We start from the raw sequence: 11887 nt of genomic DNA, 5'->3' as shown, positions 1-11887 counted from the left end.
CTATTTGTAGGACATCATTCCCACACTTTTCTTCAATCATTTAGACATATGTTTCTTCAGTTCTCTGATCATATTTAAAACAGCAGGTTTAAACTCTTAAAGTTCAAGATCGGGCTTCTTCAGGAACAGTTTGTTTCTGTTGGCTGCTTTCCCCCCTTTGTATAAGACATGCTTTCCTGTTTCTTTGCATGTTCTCTTTATTTTATTTTAAACTGTACACTTCAGATAATACATCATGGGGCCCTAGAAGTCAGTGCACCCCCCTAGAGTTTATAAGCTTATAGTTTTTCTGTTTGTTGTAGTTGTTGCTGCTGACGTTTGCTTGCTTGCTGACTTTCCCAGACCAATTCTGGGAAGTCTGTATTCTTCGTCATGTCTGCCCATGGAAGTTTCTTTTTTAGTGAGCTTAGTGATCAGACAAAGATTTTCTTAAATGCCTAAAGCCAACAAATCTTACAACCTTTGCCCAGGAGCTGTGTGTGTGCTGGGAGAGTTTAAAACTCTGCCTTAGGGGACAGGGGTTGTGGCTCGGTGGTAGAGTGCTCGCCTAGCACACGTGAGACATTGGGTTCAAACCTCAGAACCACATAAAAGTGAAATAAAGATTTTGTGTCCATCTACAACTAAAAAAAAAAACAATCCGCCTTAGTTTTTACTTCCTATCTGGAAAGACTCAGGTCAGTCAGAGAGGGAGGACTGTAGCCTTTTCATGCCTTTCCTGGGCACACACATGGACATGATCTTCTAGATTACTGGGAATAGGTTGGAGCTTTTCTAAGTCCTCCACCCATTCCTCAAAAAAAAAAAAAAAGAAGAAAGAAAGTTAGCCTGAAGTATTGGTTAATACTATCTCAGACAGCCATGATGTTAAACAGTTGCCACTGGTGGTTTTCAGCAAATGTCCTTGGGGATAGAGTGGGTTTCACAGTGTAAGTTCTGATTCAGGTACAATAAAGACGAATCTTTGAGAGGAAGCTTCTCAGTGAGCTGCCAGACAGGTCAAGTAATGACAGCTCTCTGGGGATGGAATATTTGGGAAACTCCAAACCTGTTCTGTCCCCTCTAGGCTGCTGGTTTTCACAGTTATTATGGTTGCAAGACTCTTGGCTTTTGTGATACAGGAAAAAATGTCAATTTCTCCTACGACATTCTGACAACACAGAATATTTCTGTGCTCCTGGCCACCAAAAGGTGTGCTGATTTCTCCCCACAATTCTTCACATGGACATCAACTGGGAGTCCTCTAATTCAATTCAGTTTTTGACTCTGTCTTGAGCTAGTGTCAAATCCCACAGGTTAGGACTCAGTCCTCAAGATGCCCTCGACTTCAGATGCCAGTCACAGTAGTAGGTTGTCACCTACATTTCTGATTGGCCATAAATCAGGGTTCCCACAAACTCCCCCCACCCCCACCAGGTTTGATTAGATTGCTAGGGAGGTTTGCAGGACTGGAGGAAACATGCATGTCACCCATTTGTTTTAAAGGGTATTACAAAGGGTGCAGATGGAGGCAATGCATGGGGGGAGGTGTGTTGAGAAGGGGCTTAGAGAGTCCCTTTTCTCTCAGTTTGTTGTAAAGCATTTAGTTAATTTCCACATTTCAAAAAAAGTGTATTCAAGAGTTTTTCCAGTGTTCTCATGGCTTTTATAGAAGAAGAGATTTGGGGAATTCCTTACTCCACCCGTCTAGAAGTCAGAACCTGAAGCATAGACTTTCTTTAAAAAAAAAAAAAAAAAAAAAAAATATATATATATATATATATATATATATATATACACACACACACACACACACACACATATATATTTTAGTTATAGATGGACACATATCTTTATTTTCTTTTTTTTAATGTGGTGCTGAAGATCGAACCCAGTGCCTCATACGTGCTAGGGGAGTGCTCTACCTCTGAGCCACAATCCCAGCCCCAAGACTTTCTTATGGATCATTTTGCATTGTGTCAAATTTTGTTTACATCATGTCCAAGTATTACTCAAGCAAAAAATAGAATGAACATAAATCAAAATAGGGTATGTGCACACATCTGCATGTGCACACACTTGATCCAGGAGCCTACAGGTACGGGCATACACACCTGCCAATGACTCCCACGTGTTCATCTGTGCTGTGGGGTGGCAGGGACGGCTCCAGGTTGTAGAATCTCCCCACCCCAGCTATTGCTGCTGCCACCTGGAGCAAGGAGGGAGGGAGAGGGGAGCAGAAAGCAGGAAGGGGCTGGTTGACATCTGGCAATAAGGATGGCGCAACATGGACTCACCGAGGGGGAAGTAGACACGTGTGCACAGACCAGGCACACGCACAGGTAGGCTCAGGGACCTGTGTTCAGGAATGCATCTGCCTGAAACATGCTGATAAAGAGAAGGGGGCTGGGGTACAGCTCAGTGGCGGAGCACTTGCCTGGCATGTGTGAACCTTGGGGTTGACTTCCAACATCCCAAGATAAAATAAGAAATGTGGGACAGATGACCCAGAGGGGTAGGGGGACCGGATCATAAGCCAGAAAGGGGCTTGGTGAACAGGACAAGTTTCTGGAGGAAGAGCTGGGGGAAGAACATTTTCTGGCCTAATGGCCTGGGCCTGCCGTGTCCCTGTCAGGATGGATTCCACACCACACTCTGCTCGGGGACAACTGTTCAGGCCTTTGGCGGTGCTCCCAGCAGGGCACCTGGCACCACTTTAACAGCCACTGGGGCCCCTCGTGGTCCCCCTGCCTTGCTGTCAGCTCTCCCTGGGCCACATCAGGCCATCTCCCTTCCTTGTGTGCAGTATCTAAAGGTGAGGGTTATGTCTATGTCTCCACCCAATTCACCCTGGGCTTGCGCTCAACTTCCACTCTGAGCCATCCCGCTGCAGGGAGCACACAGTCAAGGGCTGGGGGCTGCCCAGGTACCAGATCACCTCCACCCGCTCCCGACACCAAAGACCCCAGGTCTTCCAAGTCCAAGATGCTACAACTCAGGATTTTAAAAAATGCCATCTCTTTTTATTATGAGTTCCTTCAAACACCCAAAGAATAATATAATTCAGCCCAATGTGCCCTCTCTCCAGTTTTAACTTATATTAAAAGTATGCCTGACCTGCTTCAGTTCTTAACATTTATTTCTTTTTAAAAATTTATTTTGTCAGAAAGTAAATGTATTCATCCACTCTTGGGTTATTTCCAGGTTTTTGCTATTGCGGGCAGAGCTGTTATGAGCATTCCGGTCACGTTTGCTGGTGTGTGTGTGTGTGTAGATATATATGTATGTATGTATGGGTTTCTCTTGGGGATTGACCTTAGGCGTGGAATTGCAGACGACTGGGTTTCATGAGATCCTGCCAAACTGATTTCCCATGTAGTTGTATCAATTTGCACTCCACCAGCAGAGTCTGAGAGGTCTGGGGATCTGCCTCTTCTGGTATCTTGACTCAGTGCAAAGCTCCCCTGCAGTGAGCAGGAACAGACCCCAGCTACAAGCAACATAAATTGTAGCAATGGAATTGGAGGTAAAAGAAGTGAGCCTCAGCCCACCCTAGAAAACTTCCTAGGCAACTGACAGACTCAAACCCACGCACATAAATCACAGCTGCATTCAAAACCCATACACATCTTTTATCACTTATTACCTTTTCCAGGAAGCAAATTGTTGCAGGACAATTGGGCCCTCCTCCACATACTACTTTCCCACACAGTTCTTTCTCCTTCTCTCCAACTCCCTCCCCTCTAAAAAGGAAAGTCTCTGGGGGAGTAGGTGTGTGGGTTTCCCACCCGGCATGATTTACTATTTAATGCATGCTCATGAGTGTGTCCCTACTGTGGGTAGGCTCTTGATATTTATATCTATGGTACCAAATCAGCCAAATTCTTAATTTGCCTTTTGTCCCCCTACTTACCATTATGGCTTTGAGATTTACCCACGACGATACGGGTGGCTCAAATGAATTACCTATAGCTGGTGCATCCTGTTTATTACTTCACGGGTCTTTATTTATCCATCCTCTTAGAGATGAGAATTAAGTGATGCTGTTTTGTGGTTTTGAGATTCTAAGATCCCACATTTCGAATGATACTTGTGAAAACAAAGCCGTTCTTTGGGGCCCACTGATCCAGCCCCATTCTCCGGCTGGTGTTCCCCGGCCATGGAACCCAGCCCGGAGAGGAGGAAACATGGGGGCACAGACAGCCGAGTGGGAGGGGCGGAAGTGGAAATTCCCTTGCATTCTTGAAGAACCAAGGAAGTCACATTCCTCGCAGGGCCGGTGGGTGGAGAGTGGTCCCTAGTGCCTTCAGGGTGAGGCACCTGAGTTTCTAGGAAAATAAACTTTCCAGAGTCTAAGACCTCCACTGCCTGAGCCTCAAGGTTCTAGGACAGTTTTGAAGTAGAAAAATGCACCTTTGGGGCTGCTGAGGCCTCTGCCAGGGTTGTGTCCATTTTCTTGACCCTCCAGTCCCTTGAGATCAGCTCAAGAATAAAGAGCTTCTGTCTTGCCCCAAGATTCTGCAGCGACAAGGAGAGGCCCAGAAATCCCAGTTGTTTGAAACTCTAATGCTTCTCTTCAAAGTCTCTGGCCTCTAACTGAACCAGGGGGAAGCTGAGGCCCCCACACACACCCTCCCTCCTCCTGCTCCCCGACCACCACCCCTTTCCTGAGCTTCACTGCCTCCCTTCCCGCCCTGTGCCAGGGACCCCGGCCTGGAGTGGGAGTGGGGGTGGCTGGGGTGGTTGCCTGTGATCCCCGCTGCCCGAGTGACTGCAGCTGGCTCCCTGGGCCTTGGGCCTCTTGCGGCTGAAGGTTGCCATCCATTTTCTGTTCACCTCATTTGTCTGCAAACCATGAAGAAAAATCACTCTGGTCTCTCCGTATCAGCTGCCACTGTGATATATGGGCTCCGTCAGGGGGCCCCTTCCCCAGATGGCACGCTCCATCTCCCCCAAGCTCCCCAAGGCTGTGGGCTGGGGATGGAGGTACTGAGGCAGCCCATCCTGGCTCACCTCCAGCCCTGCAGGGGACCAGGCCCTGCCTGTCACTATGGTGGGGAGACAGGCAGACCTTGCTGATCATTGCTGTGTAGCCTCAGGCAAGTCATGTCACCTCTCAGTGTCATCACACCGCCCTGCCCTCAGAACCCCAAAGTCTGTTTGCAACTCTCACTCATTTGTTCTTTCTATCACCTCTGCAGGGTGCCTGAGGAGAATGATCATGGTTGGTATTTACCCTTGATGTCAAGCCCTGAGCTGGGCTCTGGGGACCCATAGCCACCTACCTCCTCGATGAGCCTCAGTAGCTCATGACAAAGCCAGGTGTGCAAAAATCAAGGCCGAGTGGAGATGCAGTCATCAAAAATTCCTGAGCACACAGGGGCTCCAGATGAGGAAAGGGTGGCAACAGGGGTGGGGTGGGGTGAGGATGGGGTGAGGAGGGTGGGGGGCTCTGAGAAGCTGGTCTCTGAGCTGGGTTCTCAGGCTCTGAGGTTAAGGCACGGGCTCTGGAGATGGACTGCATGCATTGAGGAGCCCAGCTTCCGCAGGCCCATCTGCTGACTCTGGCTAGAGCCAGGGTGGTAAGCAGCTGCCAGCCCTAGCCCTTCCACTGTGGAGTCAGTCAAGCGTTCCTCCCTCCAAGGAGTGGGAGCTGTCAAGCGTGTCCAAACCACACTCCTGGCTGCCTCAATTTCGCGTCCCCCAGGTAGCGCAAACTCCATGAATGGACCAGAAATTGAATGCAAAATCAAAATGCAGCAAATAAATGGATGCAAAAGTCATTTGGAGCCAAAAATAACCAGCTCCGGACTCCGAGGCAGTGAAAGTTCTGCAGAGGCTGAGCTGACCTGGCTGAGAGGGGCTGTGAGCCTGGGCACCGGTGCCCCCACCTCCACTGTCCCATGTTCCTTCCTGACCCACACTGTTGAGTGGTCTCCAAGGTTACTCAGAGCACAGATAGGAAAACCAAGACTTGGAAAGAGGACAGGTAGAACCCCAGGTGCCAGAGGATTGGGGCCCCAAAGGCAGACAGATCTGGGTGTCGATCCTGCTCCTTCACATTCTGGTTCCGGTGACCTTGGGTGAGTCACCTAGTCCCCAGTCTCTTTCTTAGACAAATCAGAGCACTCTTGACATGAGCTGGCGAGAATAGGGCCATGCCAATCTTGTTCACAGCCCTATCCTGGCACCGCCACTGGGCCTGCACACAGTAGGTGCTCAATGCATAGCTGCTTCATGCATGGAAGGTGAAGGACACACTGGAATCCAGGAGCAGAGCTCTGCTTTGTTTGCTGATGGAGCCCAAGAACCTTGCACACTGCTTGGCATATAATAGGTACTGGCACGCAGTAGGTGCTCAATAATCCACACAGGAATTGATTTAATTTTAAGAATCAACTTTCTCTGCTGGGTGTGGTGGTGCAGGCCTGTCATCCCAGCTACTCCCAGCCTGAGCAACTTAGCCAGATCTTACCTCCAAATAAAATGAAAAGGGCGGGGGGCGTAGCTCAGTGGTACAGTGCTCTCCCAGCATGTGTGAGCCCCAGGATTCAATCTCCAGCACTGCAAAAAAAAAAGAAAAAAGGAAAGAAAGAAAATCAATTTTCTGCTCCCTGGACCCCAATCCCCAGCAGCCCCAGGACCCCACCCCCAGTCTGGGCTCCCAGGGGCTGCAAACTGAATTTTTATTCCCTTAACGCCAGGTAGCCCAATGGGAGGAAAGTGTCAAACTAATATCTGATAGCCACAGCCACCACCAAGGCACTCTGTGACCCAAAGAACACATTCCCATGGAATGTCTCGCAGCCTCATCTTCCCATCGACTTCCCAGACGGAGGAGAAACCTGCCTGGGTCCAGGGTGGTGCAGGTCCCAGGGCCTGGTGAGCAGGGGGTGCCTGGGACCAGAAGCCAAAGCCTTTTTTCTCTGTATCTTTTATTCCTTCAGCAAAGGATGGTCATGCCTAGCATCTCTTCTTGGGCCAGGTCAGGCTCAGGACCTAGGTCTCTTACTGGTGCTGGTGCCCAGTCTGGGAACTGTGAGGGTCCCAGGTCAGCAGGCTGAGAACCGAGGGGGAGGTATAGGGGCGGGGAGCAAGGAGCGAGATGAAAGACAAGCAGGGGAGCCTCTGGCTGGGGCACTTGGCAGCCAGGACAAAGCAGAAAGAGAGGCAGTTACCAGAACCAATTATTAAGCACCCACTGAATACCAGGAACCCAAGATAGAACGATGGGAAATGTATACACAAGGGATGTACATTCTGCCGGGAAAAGAGATGCTAAGTAATGGACCTGATCAGCCCTCATTCGTGAGAAGTAGGGGCTCTCAAGGCAAAAACCACAGTTCCAGGAGGGAATGAGACACGGGGACATATGCAGAGCCTGGGGGGTCAGGGAGGGCTTCCTGGAGGAAGTGGTGCTTGAGTTGAATCTGGAGGATGATGAGGGAGGTGAGGAGGGAGGCAAAAAGAGGGGAAAGGAGGAGGAAGGGTGGAAACAGAGACAGGAAGTGGGAAAGTCAGTAGAGGAAGAGAGACTGAGGAAAGGCGCTGGGCAAAGAGGAGGATCCAGAAAGAAGGAGGGTTGGAGCGCCAGGTGGGGGAGGGGAGAAGCACGCTGGACTCAGACAGCTGGACAGAGGAGAGAAGGAGGAGAGAGGAGGAAGGAGGGTGCGGGGAGAGAAGGGGCACCACTCACCCATGCTCCTGCCTAGACTTTCATCTCTGACACAAAGAGGAACTGGAGGCCCCTTGGGGAGGCTGGGCCTGAGCCTGAGTTAAATAATGCATCTCGCTCCAGCCGCCTTTCATCTTCCCTTTGTGAGCCGGGGGTCCAGAGCAGAGCTCAGGCAGCAGCCAGTGGGGCGTGAGGCAGGCAGAAGGAGCCGGAGTGGAGGCCCCACGCTGCAGCCCCCGGAGGACAGCAGAGGGGAGCCCCTCCCGCAGCCCCTCAGGGAGCGTCTTGCTCTGACCTAGAGCTGGATCGAGTTCCCGCTGAGGGGCTGGCTCCTATCTAGGTGCTCCTTGTTCAGTGAGGTGCTAAAACTCTTAATGAAGGTGTTAGCAGTTAACTAGGCTGTGTTTGCTGTTGACTAGAGTGTCCCCTGTTCACTGGGGTATTCACCAAGGTTTTGGTTGAGGAGTGCTCAGCATCAGCTGAGGTGTTTGTTAACAGGGTGTTTGCTGTGGCCCCAGTTTCCTGCCTCAGCTTACCTTCTTCTTCCTTCTCCCTCTTACCTACTTACTCCCTGGAGTGTCACCTGTCTCCCCTGCTTGGGCTCCTCCGTCCAAGTACAAAGACCTGATACGACCCCAGAACACTCCTCCTCCAATGCACTGGCCCCACCAAGAGTCCAACCCAGTTCTTTTAAACATTTCTTTTACCTTTGCTTTATTTATTTGTCTGTGGTGCTGAGGATCGAATCCAGCGTCCCACGCATGGCGGGCAAGTGCTCGACCACTGAGCCACAGCTGCAGCCCTTCAACCAATTTTGATCAACAACCAAGACAGAAAGTCGAATCCTTCCTGAAATGACCGACCTTTGTTTTAAAGGATCACACCTGAAGTGTTTGCGTAGCCAAAGGACTGACTGGGCAGTGGTGGGGGCCAGCAGGTAGGGAAGCTCCTTCTTGGCTCTGAACTACTGCAGAATGTACCAGCTGTGGACGCCGGTGAGGGGATCCCGTGAGGTTTCACGCTCTGTGGAAATGCCCGGGGAATGGACCAGGGTAACAGGGGCCACCGTCCCCAGGCCTCCAGGCTGAAGCATTCTAGGTGACACCTGGGAAACAGGAAGCCCACTGCTGGCTTCCGGAATTCCAGTCTCAGGCGGCCACGGGAGGCCCGGGGTCTGAGCTCCAAGTGGCCACTGACTTACCAGGCGACCATGCATTGAGCCCTTGCCCAATGTGGGCCTCAGGTGTAAGGTGGGTTTGACCAGCAGATAGTGAAGGGTCTGGCTGCCTGCACCTTGCTGGGCACTGGTCTTGAAGGTCCTTTCACAGAGCCAGGGACAGAGGCCCAGGGAATCCAGGTATATGCCCAGCCTCCAATCTGCCCAGCCAGCTGCATTCATCAGCTCGATCCTCCAACCCGGACCTCCCCAGACCCTGGGAGCCTCCCCACCCCAGTGCAATGGCAGTGACCTAAGGACCCCAGCGGTAGCCAGGCTTCCCTCACCGCCTGAGGATCAGCTAGTGTGGGCAGGGCCACACATGGCTGCCTCCAGCCCCCGCCCACCCCATCCTGTCAGACACACACTCATACACGTTTGCAAGCACACACAATACACAACTATGCCCACAACTTCACACCCCGGAGCGTGCATTACACAGACACACAGATTCTCATACAGAGGTCACATGCACACTCAGATATGCACACACACATGCTCAAGCAGGCATGCACCAGGCCCACCACGCTGCAGACCCACGTGCTGTCTGTGCGGCCACTGTGCTGTCCAGCTGCCCGTCTCCCTCCCTCCTGCACAGGGCAGCCTCCCAGAGTCTCCTGCGCCCCTCTGCGCTCAGCCCACACCCCGTGCTGCAGCTGAGACATTCCCTGGTAAAAGCACGCTAAGGCTGGGAGCAGGGGCACACGCCTGTGATCCCAGGGGCTCCAGAGGCTGAGGCAGGACAGTTTCAAGTTCAAAGCCAGCCTCAGCAATAGTGAGGCACTAAGCAATTCAGTGAGCCCCTGTCTCTAAATAAAATACAGAATAGGGCTGGGGATGGGGCTCAGTGTCTGAGTGCTCCTGAGTTCAATCCCCGGTATCAAAAAAAGAAAAAAAAGCACACTAAGGCCCTAAGGCCTCCCAGGCTCTGGGCAAGACCACTGCCCCCCTGGGCTCTCCCCAGGCACCCAGCCTCCTTACTGAGCCTCCTGAGGAGGGCCTTGGCACGAGCCGCTGCCCTGTGTGAATACAAGCCTCTCCGGAGCCTCTGCTTTGTCTGTTGACTCACCCTCCTCAGCTCAAAGCCAGTCCTCTGGGGAGCCCTCCTGACCCCAGTTCAGCTCAGATCTCCCCTTGACGCTCCCATGGGCCCTGGGCAGCACTGCAGTGCTCAGAGGGGCGAGTGTTCCTCTCTCCTCCCTCAGGCTGTGAGCGTCCTGAGACCAGGTCAGTCTCAGTCCCCTGCAACACCCTCTGCCTGGCACAGGGGTGCCCTGGGGGACCCTTCACACATGTTGATGAAGAGGGAAGGAAAAAAGGAAGGTCAGTTACGTGTTCATCTGTGCACACCCGGAAGAGAAAGAGAAAAGCACAAACGAAAAACACCCGACTCCCGACACACACTGGGGCCGGGAGGCCTGGAATCAGATCCCGCTGGCTCCTCTCTGCCGGGCTGACCCGGAGAAGTCACGTGACCACTCTGGAATTTCCCCCAAAGGGATAATAAATCACCCCGGGGGGGGGGGGGGGGGTGAAAGTGCCCCAGAGCTGGTCCCCTCACAGGGCCACCGCCCATCTCGGCACCTCACAGGCCCTGTCCCCCAGGCCAGAGGCCCAGCTCACATCTGGGCCCACAGCTGGCACCTCTTGGCCAGGCAGAGAGAACAGCTGTGGTTGTCAGTCCTCGTGGTGAGCCTCGCTGGACCCAGGGCCCCGCAGGTACTTAGTCTCTCAATAGCGCCCTGAGGGCACAGGTGCCTCTGTTCACCCAGTGTACAAAGACCCAGGCTCCGAGAACTGCGCCCAGGGTATTCTGGGGAGGGGAGGAGAGCCCTGTGTGGACCCCTTCCTCACCCCCACGCGGCACTTCCTCTGTGGTCCTCCTCCCCTTTTCCTCCCTCTCTCTCCTTCTCTCTCTCTTCCCCCTCTCTCCCCTCACTCTCTCTCTCTCTCCTTCTCTAACTCTCTCCTTTTCTTCCTCTGTCCAAACAGGTCTCTTCACCCTCTCCCCCTTCCTGCTGACAGCCTCCCCCCACCGTCCCCCCCACCAGGCACCATCCCCACTTCCTCCCGGAGGACAGTAGGAACTGGGAAGGAGCCTCAGCTCCGCCAGGACTCTGTCTGGCCCTGACGTTCACCAGCTGGGTGACTCTGGGCTGGTTTTGCCACCTCTCTGTGCCTCATTTTCCCATCTTCAAAGCACTCAGAGCCTCACCTGCGGCCATCAGCTACACGTGGACTCCACGCAGAGTGAGCTTGCCCTGTCACTGCCGCTCAACCCTGAGTGTGTCTGTTCCCAGGTCCTCTGTGATCTGATGCTCAAAAGCAGCCTTACTCAGAGGCCTGACCTGGGACTAGAGCACCTTGAAGTCCCTGGGAGTTCATGCAGCCCTGGGGTGGCCCAGAGCTAGGGGCTGGTGATGTGGGAGTGTGAAAGCCCAGCTCTGTCCCCTCCAGGAGGGACATTTCCTGAGATACTCTTTCCATGCACAGCTCCCTGGATGGAGGAGACACTGCCTGAAGTCACCACGCCTTGCCCAGCTCCCCGCACCTGCCCCCGCTTACCAGTCAGTCTCTGTACCCAGGGACACCTTCAAAAGGAATCTCTTGCACAGCAACAAATCAGAATCTGCTTCCAGGATCGGGACCTAAGCAAGGAGCCCAGCTGTCTAGCAGGGACCTGGCTCAGAGTGGAAGCTCAGCCTGTTTTAGCTACTATCGTTTTATTTCCTGGCAACTATGTGACTGCAAACAAATACAGTCAACCCCAGTCTCTGCAGGAGACGGTTCCAAAGCCCCACCCCCACCAGAGACCAAAATTCTCGGGTGCTCAAGTCCCTTGTATCAAACGGCATAGTACTTGCATAGAACCTCGGCAATCTTCCCATATACTTTATAATGTATAATACTAAGACCTTTTAGATTATAATACCCGACGCAATGTAAATGCTATGTAAATCATTTGTATATTGTATTTTTTTTTCTTGTTGTGTTGCGCTTTTTGTGTGGTTTGGGTT

At 52.3% G+C, this 11887-nt stretch overlaps 1 long non-coding RNA gene across 1 annotated transcript; it reads right to left on the bottom strand.

Annotated features, from left to right (window-relative positions):
* Window positions 1–2980: 2980 nt before the first annotated feature.
* On the bottom strand, window positions 2981–11588 carry LOC124085735 (uncharacterized). Its single transcript, XR_006849537.2, has 3 exons — window positions 11436–11588; window positions 6455–6543; window positions 2981–4824 (listed from the first exon to the last, which is right to left on the bottom strand). It is a non-coding gene; the product is annotated as an uncharacterized LOC124085735 (long non-coding RNA).
* Between the last annotated feature and the right edge of the window lie 299 nt (window positions 11589–11887).

This window comes from Marmota monax, unplaced genomic scaffold (genome assembly GCF_021218885.2).
Source record: "Marmota monax isolate L192 unplaced genomic scaffold, Marmota_monax_Labrador192_F-V1.1 WCK01_AAM20220418_F8-fsc00014, whole genome shotgun sequence".
In the NCBI taxonomy this organism is placed as follows: Eukaryota; Metazoa; Chordata; class Mammalia; order Rodentia; family Sciuridae; genus Marmota; species Marmota monax.
Note: the sequence above shows the minus strand (reverse complement) of the source record. Positions and strands in the feature narration are given on the sequence as shown.